Source organism: Oncorhynchus keta, chromosome 29 (assembly GCF_023373465.1).
Source record: "Oncorhynchus keta strain PuntledgeMale-10-30-2019 chromosome 29, Oket_V2, whole genome shotgun sequence".
In the NCBI taxonomy this organism is placed as follows: Eukaryota; Metazoa; Chordata; class Actinopteri; order Salmoniformes; family Salmonidae; genus Oncorhynchus; species Oncorhynchus keta.
Window position 1 is genome coordinate 34,956,449 of NC_068449.1, and position 24,827 is coordinate 34,981,275.

Consider the following 24,827-nt stretch of genomic DNA (forward strand, 5'->3'; position numbering starts at 1 on the left):
TTTGGGATTTTTATTTTCATGAAAACATTAGGTATTACGTCTACAGACAATCCATAATTTGTTGCAGGATACATGCCCCCCCTTTCTCTATGATAGAATCATGTAAAACCTTGTATATTTGGCTTAGATTAAAACCTCTTAGGCCACCCCATCCCGCATGCGGGATCGTGACTACAGCCTCAAGCTCATTACCATAACGCAACATTAGCTATTTCTAAAAATTGCAAATGAAATGAAATAAATATGCCTGCCCTCAAGCTTATCCTTTTCTTAACAATCCTGTCGTCTCAGATTTTCAAAATATGCTTTAGAACCAGAGAAAATCAATAATTTGTGTAAGAGTGGTGATAGCTAGCTTAGCATTTAGCGTTAGCATTTAGCACGCAACATTCACAAAAACCAGCAAAGGGATCAAATAAAATAATTTACCTTTGAAGAACTTCAGATGTTTCAATGAGGAGACTCTCAGTTACATAGCAGATGTCCAGTTTTTCCTGAAAGATGCTTGTGTAGGACACAACGTTCCGTTTTGTTACTATGCATTTGGCTACCGAAACTAACCGAAAATTCAGTCACCTAAACGTCTAACTTTTTTCCGAATTAACTCCATAATATCGACTGAAACATGGAAAACGTTGTTTGAATCAATCCTCAAGGTGTTTTGTCATATATCTCTTCATTGAAATGCCGTCCCTGGAAGCGTGCATTCTTCTCTGATTCGGATGGAAAAATACTGGTACCTGACTTTTGCGCACCAATTTCCACGCAGACACCGTGCGGGACACTTGGTAATTGTAGGCTCTTATGGTCAATCTTCCAATGATATGCCTACAAATACGTCACAATGCTGCAGACACCTGGGGGAAACGATAGGAAGTGTCCGTTCATTCCTGTCGCATTCACAGCCATATAAGGCGATCATGGAAAACGTGCCTCCAGAAATCCTGTTGATTTCCTGGTCACTCAAACATCTTGGTTTTGCCTGTAGATTTTGTTCTATGGCACTCACAGTGAAAATCTTTGCAGTTCTGGAAACGTCAGAGTGTCTTCTTTCCAAAACCATCAATTCCAAGCATAGTCGAGCATCTTTTCGTGACAAAATATTGCGCTAAAGCGCAATATTTTGTCACGAAAAGATGCTCGACTATGCGGGCACGTCTTTTTATCCAAAAATGAAATACTGCCCCTATAGGTCTAACAGGTTAACAGGTTTGTTTTGCTGAATTTTACAACAGACACATCAGCTATAAAAGTATATAAACAACAAATATGATACATGTTACAATTAAAGGGTGTTTCAAACAAATAAAGTAAAATCTTAGACAAGGTTGTTTCTAGTTCTTCAGAATCAGCACCAAGCCGGGTAACCATTTGTGTCCATTGTAGACCCTCGCCCGCATGTCGTACATGATTCAGGATTTTGTCCATTTTCAAAACACGCTCTACATTAGCCCCGGAATTGGGGGTTGTGTAGAACGAGACATTGTTCACTTTATTTTCAATAATTTGATGCATAACACTTGTAAGTTCTCTCAAAAGAAAAAATGTATTTATTCTCTCCAACCTCGTATACACGATACACCCATTGCTCTACATCTAAATAACAAAAATGTCACTTGGACTCTTGGGGTTTATTGAGCCAGAAAGTCATCACATCAGACACCACAGCCTCCCGGTATTTGTTATCCTCCACCAGGGTGTGTCAGATTTCTTTGAGTTTCTCGTGTATGTGAATGGCCTCCTTCAGTTCATGTAGGAACGCCTCGGTTACCCCGTAAACTCTGGGGATAGACGGCACAAGGCCCATAGCCTCCAGGGCTCTGACCAGCGATGGTATAAACCGGCAGGACCAAAGTCTCTTCACCAGCGCCTCAAAATTGTTGAAGAAGTAGTATCTTGGGGGATCGTATAGGCAGGGATGCCTTCGCATTTTTCTCGTATATATTCTCCAATCACCACGTCTAAAAGCTTGGCTACTGAGGCCTTGATTGTGTCCACAAAAATAGTACTGACCACCCCATCAAACACGTCCTCAGGTTGTGTACATGTAGGGGGTGTCGAGGGTCTTGCCAGGGGGGAGTAGAATGGAGGGCTGCGCGGCATTACAATCCTTAGTGTCGGGAGCCCAGGCCGTTTCGGAGTTCGGGTATGCGTTAGGAATATCCATGGTCAATGCGTAGGTTAAGAACTGTAGGTTTTAAGAACCAGCCTTTTATTCTTGAACCAGCCCTCGGGGTATCTGGGCGGGGTTAACAACACTGCTTACCTCGCTTTCTTTGGGGGCTGCATCTCCTGACGTTGTATCTTCTTGGAGATGCTTTGAGTCGTAATCCTCCAGATTCGTATATATTATGCACTTCTTTAGTCGAACAATGCTCTGGCGCTTTTGGCTCTGTACAAACAGAGCGTCCAACATCTCCAACATTTTCAATTCCATTAAAGGCCAGCTTTTAAAGGGGATAAGCATTCGAAGCCGGAAATCCCCGTCCGAACCGCCATCCCGGATGTTTTGGTTTTGGATTTCCGTGGTGCTGACGTAGAACACCACACAGCCGCAGGGGAGTCCATTTTTTCGTTGTATTTTCACCCTGTGAAATACTCTTCCTGAGGTGTCCGGGGTACCTTCCCAATGGGTCTCGTAGCCTGTGAACAAGCTGTAACCCTTGGTGATACGGCTCAGTTCGGGTCACAAAACCTGTCGAAAAACCGTCCAGTCTTCAACCTCATAAGTCACGCCTAATTTCTGGTCGGTATATTCTTCTCCTTCGGCTAACGTATAGAGTTTCACGCTACAGGCCAAGTAATCAAACAGATACCCCCAATGCTGTCCGTTAGACATCAACACTTCATCTTTCAGCGCCGTTGCGGGCGGTATCTGGGTTCTATACACGTTTAGAAACCGCTTTTTTGGTGCATCGTATATTGCGGCTGTATACTTTGCCCTTTCTCGATGTTTCAGACGCGGTCCTGCCTCCGAGGCTACAGTCATCACAGCTTTGCCACTGATCGCAAAATCCATGTTTAAAAAAATAGGGTTTACGGTTCTGGGTTCGCTAGCCTTGTTCTGGACATTTATAATGCTGAGGCCCCAGCGCTATAGCCCCAGACATTCCTGCTTCATCAGATAACAAACATAAGGGAGATAAAGATGGGGGGGTGGGGTCTCAAAAGGCCATGGTCCCAAAAGTTCAAACACTCAAACACCCCCCCCCCACCCCACACACACAACCAGACCCCCCTACTCATCAAACACCTTGAATACTTCAAGGCCTGACATATAGATATAAAATAACAAACACCCTCTAACACATGACCACACGAACAGGGGGGCCAGGGGGGGCACATATTTAAACATGCACGCGTCATTATGACGTAGGGGTAGTCCGGGGTATACCCCATGGAAGTGACTCTCAGAGCCATTAGATCATTAGATCTTCCAACACATATCCTGGCAGCCTTGAAGCACTCAGGACTCGTTCCATTTGACACAAAGCTAGCCTTATTTTAAGCCATTCTCGCATCCTTAGCGCTGGAGAAAAACTCTCGGGTTCTGCACGATAAAAGGGTTGGGACACGCTGTCTGTGAATATCTTAACCGTACATTCCTCCGGGTTGAATATGTACGGAATATGTCCCTCGCTTGTACACAAAAATCCGTTAAAACATTCGGGAGCCTCAAGCAAAATATCCTCCAGGCTTTTGGCGTTGGATTCATGACATGAGCTTACAGAGCACTCCGAGAATTCCCCTTGTAGACATATTTTAGATGTTTAATATTCAGGTCTTAAAAAATGGCTTGTTCTGGACATTTATAAAGCATAGGCCCCAAATACATAACCCTGGACATTCCTGCTTCATAGATAACAACCATAAGGGAGATAAAACTGGGTATACGGTCCCAAAAGTTCAAACACTCAAACACCACCCTCCCCAGTTCAACCAGCCCCCCCCCCTAGACATCAAACAACAACCCTACTTCAAAGCATAACATAGAACTATAAAATAACACACACCCTCTAACACATGACCACACGAACAGGGGGGCCGGGGCGGGGGCACATATTTAAACATGCACGTGTCATCATGACGTATGGTAATCAATCAATCATTTTGACCCGTGCCGTATCTCTCTCTGACATTTCTCAGGTGTGTTTCTCTGTCGTGCAAAGGAACCCTTTTTTGAATAGATTATGTTTATTGTTGATTGAATATAGAGTGTGGATTGGCTCTCTAAGAACCGTGGAGAATTGTGACTCTGAAAGCTCCCACTAATGAAACAGAGGTTGTGACCTCGCAGCGATCTCAGCCTTCTAATTTATTCAGAGGCTTTTTAGCACTGTTTGTTTTGTTTTGGTCGTTAATGCATTATTCACCCTCTCTCATGTGTAACTGATTGAACCTATTTTAATATGTTGCCAAGGTTAGATAATTCATTAGGCATTCACAGCATAAATCAATATCCAAATCGCCCTTTGACATGCCTCCCTCTGTGCCTGCATAATGATAAATGGATTTACGCCTGATATGAACAAGCAGCCATTTCAAAGCAACTGTCAAAAGTGGTTTCATGATTTATTTCTAATTAGGAATGATGGTAATGGTGTGTTATGGCCATGCCTTTTCAAGTTAAAACCATAAGCATATTTATAGACAGGTCATCAAGTCAGAGGTCTTGAGTGTCTTTCTGAGGCAGATGGCAAGAAATATTACTCTTCATACTTTTCTGAACCCTCGGGGTCCAAAAATCAAATATTAAAATGTGTCAGTTTCATGCATATTTTCAGAGAATAAACGCCACAGATGCGAATCCAATTCAATTAAAAATAATTGATGGAAACTACTTCTGGCGAAGATATAAATTCAATTAATGTCAAACTCCCTGACGCTCGCTCTGTGAAAATATCTTCTGACGTCCGGGTGTGAACTTGTCAATCCAGGTGCGTAGTCCCCACAGAACAGCAAGGTATATCTCAAATAGCACCCTATTCCCTATGTAGTGCAGGGCCCTGGTCAAAAGTAGTGCATTACATAGGGAATAGCGTGCCATTCGAGACAGCTTCCACCGGCTCTCACCATGTCCAATGAGGTCCCTCTCTCATGTCTACCTGTCTACTTTTCCACTTTTAGCTCTTATTAGTGTCCAGACCTGTACAGCTCTCCTAAAAGACACCCTAAAAAGTCAATTTATGAATCCATAGTTTAAATTAAATGAGTATAATTACCTTTGAATAATTCATAGATAGTCAGGAGTCCATGGCCCCTTTTTTTCATGACATACCCAAATCTAACTGCCTGTAGCTCAGGCCCTGAAGCAAGGATATGCATATTTGTGGTGCCATTTGAAAGGGAACACTTTGAAGTGTATGGAATTGTGAAAGGATTGTAGGAGAATATATCACATTAGATCTGGTAAAAAAAAATACAAAAAAAAAAAGTTTTTTTGTTGGTGCATGGTATTATTTCAATGTAATAGCTACTGTAATTTGGACAGTGCAGTTAGATTAACAAGAATGTAAGCTTTCTATCAATATCAGATATGTCTATGTCCTGGGAAATGTTCTTGTAATAAAATCAAACAACAGAATCAATGAGCTCAATTGTGATAAAGACAATTTGATGTGAGATGCTCCAGAAATATTTTCAGAAGAATGTAATCTGGTTTCTTGAAACCATCTCGATAGAGCTTTGTATTGCTTTGCGAAAATATTTTTCATGCTCTTCATTTCAATTATTGTCATTTTTATACGTTACTGTCATATTTAAACTTGGCGTTATCTCCCTGACCTTGATCTTGATCTGTCTGAACTCTAGTCCACTAATTTTTACCAGGATCCATAGGGCTCTAGTCAAAAGTAGTGCACTCAGCACAGCTTTGCCATTTGTTCCTCAGTCTTCCCGCTCTTTCACTCAAACCCAGCCCTTTTCTTTTGTGTAACAAGCTGTCATATCTCTTCCGCCCGCTAGGGACGTTTTCCTTCATGACGTAATTTGTAATCAAGTTATGATTTAATTATGTGTATGTGTAGTTCTGTGTGATTAGTAAATAAATAATCAAACCCAATTTGTATTGCTGATTCAAATTGTTAGCCAGGGTTCGTGCAGATAACCAAGAATTTACAACTTTCAGATGAGACTGAATTAAGAGGACAATTAATATTGACTGCTATTGATGTAAAATATTACTAGGTCTTTAAGAGTTTAATTAAAGGTTGAGACTAAGTGATATGACATGCTATTCTATAAAATAATTTATCCGTAATTAATATTACCTGATTGAGCTAATCATGTAAATGTAATTAACTAGAGAGTTGAGGACACCACAAAATAATATTTATAGAGCTGTTATCTTTCGATTAAGTCTTTATTGAAGACTCATCTCTTCAGTAAGTCCTATGACTGAGTGTAGTCTGGTCCAGGAGTGTGAAGGTGAACGGAAAGGCACTGGAGCAGCGAACCACCCTTGCTGTCTCTGCCTGGCCGGTTCCCCTCTCTCCACTGTTATTCTCTGCCTCTAACCCTATTACAGGGGCTAAGTCACTGGCTTACTGGGGCTCTTCCATGCCGTCCCTAGTAGGGGTGCATCACTTGAGTGGGTTGAGTCACTGACGTGGTCTTCCTGTCTGGGTTGGCGCTCCCCCCTTGGCTTGTGCCATGGCAGAGATCTTTGTGGGCTATACTCAGCCTTGTCTCAGGATGGTAAGTTGGTGGTTGAAGATGTCCCTCTGGTGGTATGGGGGCTGTGCATTGGCAAAGTGGATGGGGTTATATCCTGCCTGTTTGGCCCTGTCCGGGGGTATCATCGGATGGGGCCACAGTGTCTCCTGACCCCTCTTGTCTCAGCCTCCAGTATTTATGCTGCTGTAGTTTATGTGTCGGGGGCTAGGGTCAGTCTGTTATATCTGAAGTATTTCTCTTGTCTTATCCGGTGTCCTGTGTGAATTTAAGTATGCTCTCTCTAATTCTCTCTTTCTTACTTTCTCTCTCTCGTAGGACCTGAGCCCTCGGACCATGCCTCAGGACTACCTGGCATGATGACTCCTTGCTGTCCCCATCCACCTGGCCATGCTGCTGCTCCAGTTTCAACTGATCTGCCTGCAGCTATAGAACCCTGACCTGCTCAACGGACGTGCCAACCTGTCCCAGACCTGCTGTTTTCAACTCTCTAGATACAGCAGGAGAGATACTCTCATAGAGATTCTCTCAATGATCGGCTATGAAAAGCCAACTGACAATTGATCCTGAGTTGCTGACCAGTTGCACCCTCGACAACCACTGTGATTATTATTATTTGACCATGCTGGTCATTTATGAACATTTTAACATCATGGCCATGTTCTGCTATAATCTCCACCCGGCACAGCCAGAAGAGGGCCACCCCTCATAGCCTGGTTCCTCTCTAGGTTTCGACCTTTCTAGGGAGTTTTTCCTAGCCTCCATGCTTCTACACCTGCATTGCTTGCTGATTGGGGTTTTAGGATGGGTTTCTGTACAGCACTTTGAGATATCAGCTGATCTAAATTGGGCTTTATGAATACATTTGATTTGAAAATGTACCCTGAAAATAATAATTGTAATTCGCACAGCAAGCATGGTGTCTAATACACATCAATGTTTCTGCCGTCATCTTGAGAAGCGTTTTTCAGCAGTTGAGGACCTTAAACTCTTCAGGAAGGTAACAAGGACATTTCATCACTTATTCGGTGAAGCTTTTATTCGATAGAATGTCAGATTATCAATTAAACGCATTACATCATTATAGGTGACATGTGAGTCAAATACTAATTCCAAGCATCTGCCTCTAACCCTAGGAAGCTCTTTGCCACCTTCTCCTCCCTCCTGAATCCTCCTCCCCCTCCCCCCTCCTCCCTCTCTGCAGATGACTTTGTCAACCATTTTGAAAAGAAGGTCGACGACATCCGATCCTCGTTTGCTAAGTCAAACGACACCGCTGGTTCTGCTCACACTGCCCTACCCTGTGCTCTGACCTCTTTCTCCCCTCTCTCTCCAGATGAAATCTCGCGTCTTGTGATGGCCGGCCGCCCAACAACCTGCCTGCTTGACCCTATCCCCTCCTCTCTTCTCCAGACAATTTCCGGAGACCTTCTCCCTTACCTCACCTCGCTCATCAACTCATCCCTGACCGCTGGCTACGTCCCTTCCGTCTTCAAGAGAGCGAGAGTTGCACCCCTTCTGAAAAAACCTACACTCGATCCCTCCGATGTCATCAACTACAGACCAGTATCCCTTCTTTCTTTTCTCTCCAAAACTCTTGAACGTGCCGTCCTTGGCCAGCTCTCCCGCTGTCTCTCTCAGAATGACCTTCTTGATCCAAATCAGTCAGGTTTCAAGACTAGTCATTCAACTGAGACTGTTCTTCTCTGTATCACGGAGGCGCTCCGTACTGCTAAAGCTAACTCTCTCTCCTCTGCTCTCATCCTTCTAGACCTATCGGCTGCCTTCGATACTGTGAACCATCAGATCCTCCTCTCCACCCTCTCCGAGTTGGGCATCTCCGGCGCGGCCCACGCGCTCTCACCACTGGTGTCCCCCAGGGCTCTGTTCTAGGCCCTCTCCTATTCTCGCTATACACCAAGTCACTTGGCTCTGTCATAACCTCACATGGTCTCTCCTATCATTGCTATGCAGATGACACACAATTAATCTTCTCCTTTCCCCCTTCTGATGACCAGGTGGCGAATCGCATCTCTGCATGTCTGGCAGACATATCAGTGTGGATGACGGATCACCACCTCAAGCTGAACCTCGGCAAGACGGAGCTGCTCTTCCTCCCGGGGAAGGACTGCCCGTTCCATGATCTCGCCATCACGGTTGACAACTCCATTGTGTCCTCCTCCCAGAGCGCTAAGAACCTTGGCGTGATCCTGGACAACACCCTGTCGTTCTCAACTAACATCAAGGCGGTGGCCCGTTCCTGTAGGTTCATGCTCTACAACATCCGCAGAGTACGACCCTGCCTCACACAGGAAGCGGCGCAGGTCCTAATCCAGGCACTTGTCATCTCCCGTCTGGATTACTGCAACTCGCTGTTGGCTGGGCTCCCTGCCTGTGCCATTAAACCCCTACAACTCATCCAGAACGCCGCAGCCCGTCTGGTGTTCAACCTTCCCAAGTTCTCTCACGTCACCCCGCTCCTCCGCTCTCTCCACTGGCTTCCAGTTGAAGCTCGCATCCGCTACAAGACCATGGTGCTTGCCTACGGAGCTGTGAGGGGAACGGCACCTCAGTACCTCCAGGCTCTGATCAGGCCCTACACCCAAACAAGGGCACTGCGTTCATCCACCTCTGGCCTGCTCGCCTCCCTACCACTGAGGAAGTACAGTTCCCGCTCAGCCCAGTCAAAACTGTTCGCTGCTCTGGCCCCCAATGGTGGAACAAACTCCCCACGACGCCAGGACAGCGGAGTCAATCACCACCTTCCGGAGACACCTGAAACCCCACCTCTTTAAGGAATACCTAGGATAGGATAAAGTAATCCTTCTCACCCCCCTTAAAAGATTTAGATGCACTATTGTAAAGTGGCTGTTCCACTGGATGTCATAAGGTGAATGCACCAATTTGTAAGTCGCTCTGGATAAGAGCGTCTGCTAAATGACTTAAATGTAAAATGTAATACTACACTCCTTTTTGTCAGCACAGTTATTCAATTAATTCTTTTTCATGATATTTCTCAATCCAAGGCTGAAAGAAACTGATTATTCTGCAGAGTTTATTGCATTTGGTTAGTGTAACGATTATTTTCTTCGTCTGAGGAAGAGTCGTCAAGATCGGACTAATATGCAGCGTGGTAAGCGTTCATAATTATTTTAATAGAACACTGAATAATACAAAAACAACAACGTGAACAAACGAAAACGAAACAGTTCTGTCTGGTACAGATACGAAACAGAAAACAACTACCCATAACTCAAGGGCGAAAACAGGCTGCCTACGTATGGTTCTCAATCAGAGACAACGATTGACAGCTGCCTCTGATTGGGAACGATACCAGGCCAAACACATAGAAATACAAATATAGAACAAAACATAGAATGCCCACGCCAACTCACACCCTGACCAACCTAAAATAGAGACAGATCCTAGTTTTATAAGGTCAGGATGTGACAGTTAGGGTGCATCCTAAATAACAACGTATTAACTATATAGTGCACTATCTTTGACCATGGCCAATTGGGCTCTGGTCAAATGTAGGGAATAGTGTGCAATTTGTGACACATGCCTTAAATGAATTCCATCCCTACAGATCCCTTTCCTCCAGTTAGTTAGCGCAGTCTGTGTATTGTATTGAGTGGAGTCATAGTCCTTATTTAGAGGATGTTATTGTGTTGAGTAAAGTCATTATTCACAGGATAACTCTCTGTACAGTCAAACACACAAACCTTGAGATATCATTCATTTAAGATTCATCTGTTGAATCTAAGCACGGTGTGAGGATTCTTATGACTGTTCAGCGTTTTCAAGACTCATCCGAATATATCCTTTAATAAATTATAGTGTTGAAGGTTTTAAATCAAGATGTAAAAGGCCACGAGGCCTTTTGTTTGGTTTTGAGTATTTAGTTTGGGCATGCCTGTTTGTAGTTTTTAAGTTTTTTGTCACCATCTAAACAACTAATAATCCGCTCGGACTGGCTGGCCAAGAGGCCAAGAAGGAGCTGGTTGATAAGGTTGCTGTGTCATGGGTACATACATTCAGCACCTGGTCGCGTACACTTACTTCTCAGATTTATGCACACATCAAATCAGGTTACAGACCATGTAGCTAGGCCTAAGATACAGAGACATAATGAGTGCAGCAAAATCAATAGGCTAGTTATTGGTTTCGTAAGAACGTTGTCAGATATAAGGCTCTATTTATATAAGGAATAGAGTGGAAGCAGCCAAACCGTCCACAACAAGAATAATTGATGTTACAACAGAGAATCACACAAGTTTATACACATTTCAGAGCAGAGCACAGTGACTCATACATACAGTGACTCATACATACAATCATTCCCTTCAGATTCAATCCCTCTCCTCTCCTCTCCTCTCTCCTCTCCTCTCCTCTCCTCTCCTCTAACATGTTCTATATCCCTGGGTGATGTGAGGGACCTTTAAGATGCTGTGTTGCTAAATGATGCTTTTATGTAGCTGTGGCTCCCGATGAGTGGCAGGTATACGTGGCTGGTACATCTGCTGCTGGTTTGCAGGCTGTGCCAGAGCCAGATGTAGCCTGTCGTTCAGTGGCCATGAAACAAACATCGCAAATGCCAACCGCCATCTGTTAAAACCGAAATCAGGAGGGTGAGACCTTCTCTACTTTGGGGTGAATGGAAGGCCGTGTTGGTAAACATTTAGGCTACATCCCAAATGGCACCCTATTCCCTTTTATAGTGCACTATTTTTGACTAGGGGGAAGCCTGAGACTTTAGTGTATATTATATTACCCTGTTGGGATTAGGCGTGTCATTATTAGTGTCAGGAGGTTAGTAGGGACAGGAGTTTTACCTGGTCTGGTCACATGCTCAGGGAAAACTATAGCTTTAGCTATATATATACAGTATATATAGCTATAGTTAGCAATTAAACCCATCAGTTGTCTCTGACCATGTGAGCTGGCCAGGAAAATAGGCATTAGGCATTTGTCCAATTAGGCATTGGACAAATTGCTGCACCTCAACCGGGAAATGAGAATATCAAGATGAAAACATGAAAGGAAACATAAAATATTAGGAAAATGTGTCCGATTGTACATATTGCATCATTTTTCTTAGCAATGACATTATCTTTTAAGAAGGTCATACATTTTTATACGTATCACACAATTTCACACAAAACGGTTTCACATCCTTCTATGATGAAAATGAGTGACACTATATATGTTGATTTATTGCTCTGAGTGTCATATTTATTCAGTTGTGTGCTTCTTTAATGAAAAAAACATGTTTGGATTTTCGACATGAAAGGAGAGATGCAGAAGCTGACAGACAAATTGATGTGTGCAGTCAAGTGGTGCCTATACCACATACAGGATTGATGTTGGAGCAAAATACTAAGGGGGGCAGGGAGAGAGAGAGGTGTAGAGGGAGAGGAAGGGAGAGATATTCTTGTCTTTCCTTAAACGTGTTTTCAGCAATAAGGCTTTTTTGGTATAACAGTCATGCACGCCTCTGTTTTACAGGTATTGCAATGTATTTTTCTGAGAATTTAATAGACATTTTTGCATGAACATGAATTCCAATAACATCGGGGGATAAGTGTTTCAAGATGCAGAAGAGCCTAACCTCGGTTTCCACAAAGTAGAATATTTGTTTTAATTGTTGTGTTTGAATAGAAAATCACATCAGAGTTTGTTTTGAATTTTCCCAAAGATACAAAGATATATCAAATGTTGTGAATTCCTCTTAATAAATCTAATGCTAATATGGTGAAACCGTGCAGGTCGTTCTTGTTATACAAGTTTTCTGGCAGAGCGATTATGAGTGGGGGCCTTAACCAGGCTAGGGTCCATTTTTCTCCACTTCCTGTCTGACTGACGTGCCCAAAGCAAACTGCCTGTTACTCAGGCCCAGAAGCCAGGATATGCATATAATTGATACCATTGGATAGAAAACACTTTGAAGTTTGTAGAAATGTTAAAATAATGTATGAGACTAACACAATTGATATGGTAGGAGAAAATCCAAAGATTTTTTTTGCAATTCCAGCTCCCAGATTGCAATTCCTATGGCTTCCACTAGATGTCAGTCTTTGACCAAGGTTTCAGGCTTGTTTCTTTCCAAACGGGGAAGAATTTTGAGTTTTGCTAATTTTACTTTTCTATTAAATATTATAGTTTAATTACATTTTAGGGTACCTGGGGATGTAATAGAAAAGTGATTTGACTTGTTTTAACAAAGTTTAGCGGTAGCTTTTTGGATTCTTTTCTCAACAAGTGGATTACTCAAATCGATGGAGCCAACTAAACAGACTTTTTGGGATATGAAGGATTTTATCTAACAAACGACCATGCATGTTGTATCTGGGACCCTTGGGATTGCAAATCCAAGGAAGATTTTCAAAAAGTAAGTGAATATTTAATCACTATTTGTGATTTTATGAAGCCTGTGCTGTTTGAAAAATATTTTGATGTGGGGCGCCATCCTCAAACAATCGGCATGGCATGCTTTCGCTGTAAAGCGTATTGTAAATCGGACAATGCAGTTCGATTAATGAGAATTTAAGCTTTTAACCGATGTAAGGCGCTGGTACGTACCTAGATGTTTAATATCCATAATTTTTACAAATTGAGCGCCCTCCAATTTCACCCGGAAGTTGTCGATAGGTGTCCCACTGGCGCTATTAAGTAAAACGTAAGCACCTGTGTCGAGTCAATAGAGGCTCCTGCACTTTGTCATTTTATTTCTATTTGAGCACAGAGTTCAATTTCTTTTTAAAGGCCCAATATTAAATCATGTCTGGCTAACAATTAAGAACCTTGATGTAAAATTTACAAAAGTAGCTTTTTAAAAACAATTTTGCTAGGAAGGTATGGGAGTGGAAGACTTATTGGAGCATACAGTAGGTTGGACACTCGCTTTGTTTTTGGTCTATTAACCAATTTACCACCTGGTGATGTCACCAAGTGTAAAGGATTTCTTCCGAAGAGGAGAGGCGAAAAGGATCAGAGGACCAATATGCGGCGTGGTAAGTGTCCATGGTTCTTTTAATACGTAAATGTACACATGAACAACTGAATACAAAAACAAGGAACGTAAAAACCCAAAACAGTCCTATCTGGTGCAAACACAGAGACAGGAACAATCACCCACAAACACACAGTGAAACCCAGGCTACCTAAGTATTATTCTCAATTGAGACAACTAATGACACCTGCCTCTGATTGAGAACCATACTAGGCCGAAACATAGAAATACCCAAATCATAGAAAAACAAACATAGACTGACCACCCCAACTCACGCCCTGACCATACTAAATAATGACAAAACAAAGGAAATAAAGGTCAGAACTTGACACCAAATAAGCGTTTCACCGTAATCGGAGCATGTGACTAATACAATTTGATTTGATTTGAAAACACAGGTTCAGGAAGAGGGGTGAGCTTATCCAATATCCAAAACTTGACCAATTAAAATATGTTTTGAGTTTAACACATAAAAAATATAGAGAGATTTTTGAAATTGACTGACATCCACTTAAAGGCAGTTTACTCTGAATAAAATCTGTTCATTGTGTGCAATGCCTTACAACTGTGTGTATATAGAATGAATGCATGGAGTGTAAAGCTCTTTATATAGTCTGTATGAAAGAAGTCTAAGACAAACAGGCCAGTGTGTGTTTCTGATCTACAATAGAGATGCAGTCATGAATGAGTGTAGAGAGAAAGTGGTGAATATGCAGTTCAATATGCAGTTCAAGTGTAATTCTTCAGCAATAATGCCTGAGAACCTCGGAAGTACCGTGTGACAACTGCGCTCAACTGCGCTGATCCAGCACAGCTCCTATCCGAGCCTCGGATGTGTACACCTCTACTATAAATGCCAAGGATGGATCAGGATGAACCAGCATGGGAGCCGAGGTTAGAGCCTTCAGGTGACCAAAAGCCTTGTCCGCCCCAGCTGACCACTGCAGTTGCACAGGTCCCCCCCTTCAGCAAAGAGGTATTGGGAGCCGCTACCTGATCAAAGCCCCAGATAAACCTCCGGGAGTTGTTGGCAAATCCTAAGAACCACTGCATCTCCTTTACCGTGGTTGGAGTCATACGTTTCCTGTAGTTCTTGACCAGGATTGCACACACTGCAGCAGGGATTTTGGCCCACTCATCCATACAAACCTTATCCAGATCCTTCAGGTTTCGGGGCTGTCGCTGGGCAATACGGACTTTCAGCTCCCTCCAAAGATTTTCTATTGGGTTCAGGTCTGGAGACTGGCTAGGCTACTCCAGGACCTTGAGATGCTTCTTACGGAGCCACTCCTTAGTTGCTCTGGCTGTGTGTTTCGGGTCGTTGTCATGCTGGAAGACCCAGCTTTGACCCCTCTTCAATGCTCTTACTGAGGGAAGGAGGTTGTTGGCCAAGATCTCGTGATACATGGCCCCATCCATCCTCCCCTCAATACGGTGCAGTCATCCTGTCCCCTTTGCAGAAAAGCATCCCCAAGGAATGATGTTGCCACCTCCATGCTTCACGGTTGGGATGGTGTTCTTGGGATTGTACTCATCCTTCTTCTTCCTCCAAACACGGCGAGTGGATTTTAGACCAAAAAGCTCAATTTTTGTCTCATCAGACCATATGACCTTCTCCCATTCCTCCTCTGGATCATCCAGATGGTCATTGGCAAACATCAGACGGACCTGGACATACACTGGATTGAACAGGGGGAACTTGCGTGCGCTGCAGGATTTTAATCCATGACGGCGTAGTGTGTTACTAATGGTTTTCTTTGAGACTGTGGTCCCAGCTCTCTTCAGGTCATTGACCAGGTCCTGCCATGTAGTTCTGTGCTGATCCCTCACCTTCCTCATGATCATTGATGCCCCACGAGGTGAGATCTTGCATGGAGCCCCAGACCGAGGGTGATTGACCGTCATCTTGAACTTCTTCCATTTTCTAATAATTGCGCCAACAGTTTTTGCCCTCTCACCAAGCTGCTTGCCTATTGTCCTGTAGCCCATCCCAGCCTTGTGCAGGTCTACAATTTTATCCCTGATGTCCTTACACAGCTCTCTGGTCTTGGCCATTGTGGAGAGGTTGGAGTCTGTTTGATTGAGTGTGTGGACAGGTGTCGTTTATACAGGTAACGAGTTCAAACAGGTGCAGTTAATACAGGTAATGAGTGGAGAACAGGAGGGCTTCTTAAAGAAAAAACTAACAGGTCTGTGAGAGCTGGAATTCTTACTGGTTGGTAGGTGATCAAATACTTATGTCATGCACTAAAATGCAAATTAATTACTTAAAAATCATACAATGTGATTTTCTGGATTTTTGGTTTAGATCCCGTCTCTCACAGTTGAAGTGTACCTATGATAAAAATGACAGACCTCTGCTTTGTAAGTAGGAAAACTTGCAAAATCGGCAATGTATCAAATACTTGTTCTCCCCACTGTACATACACACATGTGCACAACAGGAAGCTCTGGGTGAGTCGGGTGCCTACTCACCAGGGATGATCCACCAGTGCCCTGCCTGCTGCCTCGACTCCCTGGGGAACCTCCCCAGCACCAACCATCAGTGTGCCCTCTGAGGCCACATGTGGTGCTGGAAACGGCCCCCCTTCCGGTCACCCTTACAGCAGCCCCTTCGATCTCCATAGGTGTAGGGTCGGAGGTGCTGGGGGATGGAATGGACGTGCCCCGATCCGGACGCCCGCAGGGGGCCAACAGGTTATCCAGCCGGATGGATAAATCCACCAGCTGGTCGAGGTTAAGGGTGGTGTCCTTGCATGCCAGCTCCTGATGAACGTCCTCATGTAGACTGCACCGGTAATGGTCGATCAGGGCCCTTTCATTCCATCCCACGCTGGCTACCAGGGCTCTGAAGTCCAGTGCCAAGTCCTATGCGCTCCTTATCCCCTGCTGAAGATGAAACTACCGTTCCCCCGCCACTCTACCCTCAGGTGGATGATCGAATACCGCCCGAAACCGGCGGGTGAAATCCTCATAGTGGACCAACACTGCGCCTTCTCTCCCCCATACGGGAGTTCGCCCACTCAAGTGCCCTCCCGACAAACAGGAGATGAGGGCAGACACGTTCTCGTGTCCTGAGGGAGCCGGGTGGATGGTCGCCAGGTAGAGCTCCAACGTAGCAGGAACCCCTGGCACCTGGCAGCAGTCCCATCATATGCCCTCGGGAGCGAGAGCCTAATCCCACTGGGTTCCGGTGACGGAGTGGACAGTGGTGTGCGTTGGGGTGAAGTGGATGGGGGTGTGGGAAAACCCCATCTCTCCCATCGCTCCATAGTGTGCAGCAAGCGATCTATGGCTGTGCCAAGATTTTGGAGCATCGTCGCGTGCTGCTGGATGCGCTCCTCCACTGGTAACAGAGGACTGGGGGTACCTGCTGACTCCATTTCGAGGTGCGGTTTCTGTCAAGTGTCAGTGTGTAGCGGATAGGACGGAGTCAGGCGCAGGACACAGAACTTATTAAAAACATACTTTACTCAAATAAATCAACTAATTCAATACAGGGAAAAATATTCCAACTCGACACAAAAGAGTGACCACTTAACAAAGAACAGACACGCACAAAACCATGTGGGAACCAGAGGGTTCAATAGGGAATAAATTATCACATAATAGAAACCAGGTGTGTACAATCAAGACAAAATAAATGGAAAAAGAAACGTAGATCGTCGACCGCCGAACGCCGCCCGAACAAGGAGTTGTGACAGGAAACAGCCCTTGGAGGGAGTTGTCACAAATAATTCCTGGGTTTGAGGGAATTACTGCTTTTATAAAATGGTTTCCGCCATATTTAATAAAATATTAATGTTTTTTTTATATTAACATAAATGTGTTTTTGCATTCTGAAGTTGTTACCCAAGAGGGGTGGTTGTTAGTTATTTTATCATGTTTTGACCCAGTTGTTATTTCTAATAATTATATTCATTAGACATTGCTATGCTAAACAAATCATTGGCATGTAGCTAGCTAGACTCTTAAAACCAGTTAAGTCTATGGGGCGCTATTTCATTTTTGGATAAAAAGACGTGCCCGTTTTAAGCTCAATATTTTGTCACAAAAAGATGCTCGACTATGCATATAATTGATAGCTTTGGAAAGAAAACACTGACGTTTCCAGAACTGCAAAGATATTATCTGTGAGTGCCCTAGAACAGAAGCTTCAGGCAAAACCAAGATGAAACTGCAACCAGGAAATGAGCAGGATTTCTGAGACTCTGTTTTTCATTGTCTCCTTATATGGCTGTGAATGCGACAGGAATGAGCCTGCCCTATCTATCATTTCCCCAAGGTGTCTGCAGCATTGTGACGTATTTGTAGGCAGATTGACATTGGAAGATTGACCATAAGAGATACATTTGCCAGGTGTCCGCACGGTGTCCTGCGTGGAAATTGGTGCGCAAAACTCAGCTGCTGGTATTTTTCCATGGGATTCTGAGACGAAATCAGGCTTCCACGAACGGCATATCAATGAAGAGATATGTGAAAAAACACCTTGAGGATTGATTCTAAACAACGTTTGCCATGTTTCGGTCGATATTATGGAGTTAATTTGGAAAAAAGTTTGACGTTTTGGTGACTAAATTTTCGGTTCGTTTCGATAGCCAAATGTGATGTACAAAACGGAGCGATTTGTCCTACACAAAGAATCTTTCAGGAAAACTGGACATATGCTATGTAACTGAGAGTCTCCTCATTGAAAACATTCGAAGTTCTTCAAAGGTAAATTATTTTATTTGATTACTTTTCTGGTTTTTGTGAAAATGTTGCGTGTTAAATGCTACGCTAAATGCTACAATAGCTATCAAAACTCTTACACAAATGCTTGATTTTCTATGGTTCAAAAGCATATTTTGAAAATCTGAGATGACAGTGTTCTTATTAAGAAAAGGCTAAGCTTGAGAGCAGGCATATTTATTTAATTTCATTTGCGATTTTTAGAAATTGTTAACGTTGCGTTATGGTAAAGAACCTGAGGGTGTATTCACGATCCCGGATCCGGGATGGCTAAGATCAAGAGGTTAAGAATCCGCCCCTTTTTAAAATTTTCACCAAAAATGACACCCAAATCTATCTGCCTGTAACTAAAGCCCTGAAGCAAGGATATGCATATTCTTGGTACCATTTGAAAGGAAACACTTTGAAGTTTGTGGAAATGTGAAAGGAATGTAGGAGAATATAACACAATAGAGCTGGTAAAAGATAATACAAAGAAAAAAACAACTGTTCTTTGAATTTTTTTTGTACCATCATCTTTGAAATGCTAATTAGCTGCTAATCACAAATAACTACAAATGCCATGATGATCTGGACAAGCCTGCCGAATCAAGACAAAGATAAGCATATCTCTCTCTCGCTCTCTTTCTCTCTCTCTCTTTCTTCCTCAGATGTGTTCTTTGAGCCTAATCAGACTTCAGACTGCAGCGGGTTTAAGTGGGTTCACTCCAGAGACTGACTCATCATGGGTTCAGATAAGCCACCCAAACTGCTGTGTGTGTGCGTGTGTGTGTCTGTAGACTAACCCCCGTCCCGTCGTTAGATATCAGTCCAGATAGCGGCATTGGCCTCTGATCCCACTGTGTATCCCAGTCTGGCCGTCGGGAGCATTTGGAGAGTCGGTAGCGGACTTCTAAAGAAAACATGACGGAGACGGATCTGGTGTGACTGATTCATTTATCAGACCTGACTCTGGCTGGGAGAGGAGAGAGTGGGAATAGATGGGTGAGATGAGAGAGGGGAGGGGGAAAAGGAGAGAGGAGAAAGGCGAGGAGGGGAAGGGATGACAGATGAGAGAGAAGGGTTAACTGGGGCGAAACAAGCCAGGAGATGACTCTACTGACATTAAACACAGACAGTACAGCATCATGAATCCATGAAGGGGTGTCACTCAAAGTCGGGTATCATGACAATGATGTGGGGAAGGATTGTCAGGGTTGATGTTGTTGCATGCAGGCTAGGATGCAGTTGTTGCTGTCAAAAGAACATCAACTCTCCTTCAGAGCTAAACCATTCATCCTTCCTGAAGCCTAGATGTAACTTGGGGAAAACTTCATACTGTCCATGCCAGGGTATGAGCGCTCAGTGTAGAGCAACAGGAGGTCTGAATCAAAGCGGTGCTTCAGCGTGGATGCTCTTGGGTGCTCTTCTCTTTTATTGTTGTGTATAATTTATCTGCTGTCTAGGAGGAAAGTAGTGTGGACGTCAGAGATGGCTTTCAAATGTCATGTTTTGAGCTGGGTCTTCTCAGTCAGTCTAAAAATATACAGGCCTGGCATATGATGAAATGCTGCGGCAGGTCTGGTCTGATGCAGTAAGCCCAGAGTATGGTACTTTAACCCTTTGCGTTCTAAAAAGGAATGCCATTTGACCATAGGCTGTGGTGGAAATGGAAATGAAATCGCTCATCCTTGAAGCCAGCACGTTTTTACAGGTCAAAATGATTCCAATCCTTGAATTAATCGTAAAATGCATGTTTTTGCAGGTCAAAGTGATTTCCCTGTAGGTCATGCAGCTGTGAAGCAGTAAGTGCCTGCATTCATAAAAGGATACTGTCAGCATTTGGTAGTTGCTCATGGATCCAAGACAAAAACACTCATCCATTTTGGTCCATCTTGACTGACCCAAAGTCAACAGATGAGGGATTAACGTGTAGACACTTCAGTATAATAGAGTCATTCTGCTGAGCTTGAGTTCTTCCATTGTGGTCTGTAGTCAAAATAAGGCTTAGCACGGGTGGCTGTGTCTTGGCCCTGCCTTAGTCTGGAGATGTTTGGCTTGGGGTAGGAGATAGCTGGGCATCTGAACAGCTGGGCCTTAGTCATGCATTGCTGAGAGGTAAGTGTGCATGTGTGTGCAGTGTCAGTGCATGAAGCGTGTGTGTGTGTGTGTGTGTGTGTGTGTGTGTGTGTGTGTGTGTGTGTGTGTGTGTGTGTGTGTGTGTGTGTGTGTGTGTGTGTGTGTGTGTGTGTGTGTGTGTGTGTGTGTGTGTGTGTGTGTGTGTGTGTGTGTGTTTCTGTGTGAGAAAGTGAAGAGAGTAAAACCAGTCATGAAGAGGAGAGGCCAGTTAATGTAAAACATGTGAATAGCAGTACATGTTTTAGCATCAGTAAATGTTATATCCCAGAAGACATCCTATTCCCTATATAGTGCACTAATTTTGACCAGGGCCCATGTGGGCTATACAGTATATGGAATAGGGTGCAATTTGGGACATATATCACCATCCCTGGAAAGTGTCACAGAGAAATGAAAATAAAGTGAATGTCCACTGACTGTTTGAGTGTACTCTTTAGAGCACAATCTACTAACCCTTTTACTCCCTTCCTTTACCCAATCACTCAACTCTACGTCTCTTCCCATCTCTCTATCCCATTCTTGCAATATGTGTTCGCCTTTGTCGGGTAATTTACAATCTGGGATGGTGATCCATGATCCATATCAATGTCAGGTTTTTAAAATTCAATTAGCAAATATAACTATCCATATTCTGTATAAATATAACTGCAATGGAACATGAAGTTACTTACCGCTATTTTAGTGAATCGATTGGAATAGAAATGGAATTGACCCCAACCTTTTGTCTTCAGTACTCTGTCTTTAGCTGCCGAGATCACAGACAGAATGATGATCCGTTGTGAAACGCAAGATGTTGATATGGATTTTTTCCCTCCATTTCTGAACCCCTGAACTGACTCAGGTTTGCGCTCTGACCATGGAAAGGAAAGTGCATGATTAGGATTCCGAGTATGCTCCATTGACTTCCTTCTAAGAGATCCATTCTTACAAGCCAGAAAGCATCAACCCGGCAATTTCCACCGTTAATCAGCCGTCTGGTCGATGTTGGTAATTAGTTGTTGCTCAACCCTACAGCGTGATAAAAGGGGCCGTGAACAAAGTTGAAGCCCTCAAGAAGAGAGGAGTCAGGGGTTCAGGTAGAGAAGGAATAAGTGGTATATACGTGAGAACTTTCTTGACACATGGGATATACATGTTTGTGAGACGTGGACTGAAGGTGTTGACAGACAAGGCTGGGCCCGCGAGTGGAGCCTTGGGGCTGCATCCCAAATGGCACCGTATTCCCTATTTAGTGCACTACTCACTACTTTTGACCAGGGCCCATAGGGCTAAGGTCAAAAGTAGTTCATTATACAGGGGAGAGGATGATATTTGGGATACAGAGTTCGCCCTCAGTGTGCAGCCCCAAAAAAAGAATAGGACACAACAGGAGGGGAAATCAGAGAGAGGAAACCCTTTTAACAACACTAATTAATATGAAGAGAAATAAACACCTATTGATCTACAGTGGAGTTCAGAAAATAGCATGGAACTTGGATAATATTTGTCCAATGCCCAGTCTGACCTCAAGACTTGTGTTACTGTTTCCTTAGCAGTAGGAGATATGCTCATTAATGTGTGTATATGAAGGCATGCTTAGTTTGTTGGCTTTGAGAAATTTGACACATCGAGACGCCTGTTGAGAGACAGCTAAGCAATTTAATAAGTACATTGTCCCCTTTCAGCCTTTCTTTCTTTGCCTTTCCATATATGTATCTCTCTCTCCATCTATTTCCCTCTCTCTCCTGATCCATCTATCATTTAGCCTCCCCCTCTCTCTCCTTCTCTCTGTCTCTCTTCTGCCTCTCATCTCACTCTCTCTCTCCCTCTCTTACACCCGTCTATCTCTGTCTCTCTCATCTCTCTGTGTCTGTCTGTCTGTCTGTCTCTCCATCTCTCCGCCCCTTCGTTTGATCCTCCTGTGAGTTATGTGATTCAGAGATCATTGCCTGCCTAATGTCTCTCTTTATCAAACATCCAGGCAGCATCCTGTCAGCACTACCATGGCTTCGTGCCTGGCAGCATTTAAATCACAGACAAAGCACTTCAGATGCATCCCAAATGGCACCCTAATCCCTATATAGTGCACAACTTTTGACCAAAGCAGAGGGCGGTGGTCAAACGTGGTGCACTATATAGGGAATAGGGTGCCATTTGGGACGCAATTTTATTTCTCACAACACACTACTTCCATTTAGATGACTAAAATGCTAAATATAAAATAGATGAGTCAATTTCATCCATTCATCCATTCACGTCAGTGGGATTCATGAGCAAAATTATTTAGATAGAGTTATGTATTAATTTTAAGGTGGTATATCATAATATAGGTAGCTACCGCATGTCCGGATGGCATTGATATTGTGCATTGTCTTGGTAAAATTGCTATTACCCATGTTGAGTAGTCAAAAGACTTGATGTGTGAGCAGAGCACAGGGAAATGTCATGTGGGATAGGAGTCTGGCTGAATCAATTGGAATTGACAGTATAGAATCAAGGGTTTGGATTTTGCAACTGTGAGGATTACATGCCCAATACCATATAACTGAGATTCATTATTTATAAAGTTTACAGTTTACCATATTAGCTTTGTAAATATTTTACACAAATTTCAATTTCTAGGGACTAATCTAACTTGGTGGGTATTAGGCCTGGTAACACAAACATCCTGTTTTATTGGCTGTAATAGAAAGTATCTTTGGAATCATATTTTTTCATTTGATTTCGGTCCCATTTTAACCCTTTGACCCATACCAACAAATGGGTGTGATCATTCTACCGTGGTCCCTGCAGCGTACACTCAAACTGGTGTGATTAGAATGCTTCTTTAGAACATCTGGTTTCGATTGATGCAGCAGTCAGCATTTGAGCTGACCACACAATTATTTTCACAGAAACATTTTGCACAAACACAGTCATGTCCTGAATGTGACCCATTTATTTTTGAATGCAATGTTCAGACATTCACAGAAGTAGCGACAGCATAACACAATCATCCAAACCGGGAAAAGTAGGTTACATTAGTCCTAGCACTAACTGAGGAAAAATGTATGCAACACAAATGGTCATATTTGGCTAATTCTCGACTGACAGAAACCGCAATTTGAATTAGTTAATGACCATTTACAAATCATCACATCACTTGTGAGCTCACTATTGATCGAAATAATTCAGTAAAAAACTTTCTAAAAATCGAAAGTCATCTGACGATGGGTAGTTTGTGCTCGGCACCATGTTTGCTTTTCACATCAACCAAAGATAAGAAGAGGAAACAAGATGAGTTTGGTCTGTTGCAGTATGCATGTTGAAGGGGGTGTGTTGTCTACAATCATTCACTTCCAGAAGTTTACTTGAATGATGAGTGAACCATTCCTTCACTTAATTTTGTTATAACATCATTGGTCTGACAGACGCTTATGTGACAAACAGAATGCATTGTATAATGTCAACAAACATGGCCCCACACATAGCTGCCAAAACGCATTAGCTCATCATAATCAGTACTATCAAAAAAGTATTTTACACACATCATAGGATCTCCGTAAATTGGCAGTTGGCATCAGTTGCTGGGACTGCTACTCTCTGGAGCTATTTGGAGTAGCAGCTAGTCTAGCTGCTAGCTAGCTTCCCATCAAGCTGGCATTGTTTTCTTGAGGGCTTGAACACAGCCCATGACGCAGTTAGTCATTGTGACACGGGAACACAGATTCTCCTGGGTTTGTGTCTGTTGTTGTTTTCAATCTTCCCTGCGAGGAGTAAGAGCATAACCTACGTTGCTAGCTACCATGACAAAGATCAAAGCCGGCGGGAGTACCGTTGAGGACAGTGGTGTCTCTCTACAAGCAGTTGTTACAACAACAAGAAAATAGCTTCAAGGGTTTTGTCCGAATACTTGTGGATTCAACTAATAAAAGAATGGACAACCTGACAGGAAAGGTCCAGGACCTGAAGAACAGTTTGCAGTTCTCCCAGGGTCAGCTTCGATGAGTTGAAACAGGAGAACGGCAAGATGACAGCATTCTGTAAGTCATTGAGAGAGGACATTAGTTCTGTGTGTGAATCCATGATAATAATGACGGAGAAATCAGACAATCAAGGCGGAACAACTTGGTTATGGACAGATTTGCAGAATCTCCACATGAGACCTGGACGTAGTCTCAGGACAAAGGAAGGGAAATTATCTCTGAGAAATTGAAGATTGACCACAGGAAGTTTGAGGTGGAGTGCGCACACAGGCTGAAAAACAACCTCCGGCCAAGGTGATAGGCCCAGGCCGATAGTGGTCAAGCTAGCTGTTCTGGAAAGAGCAAAGAAC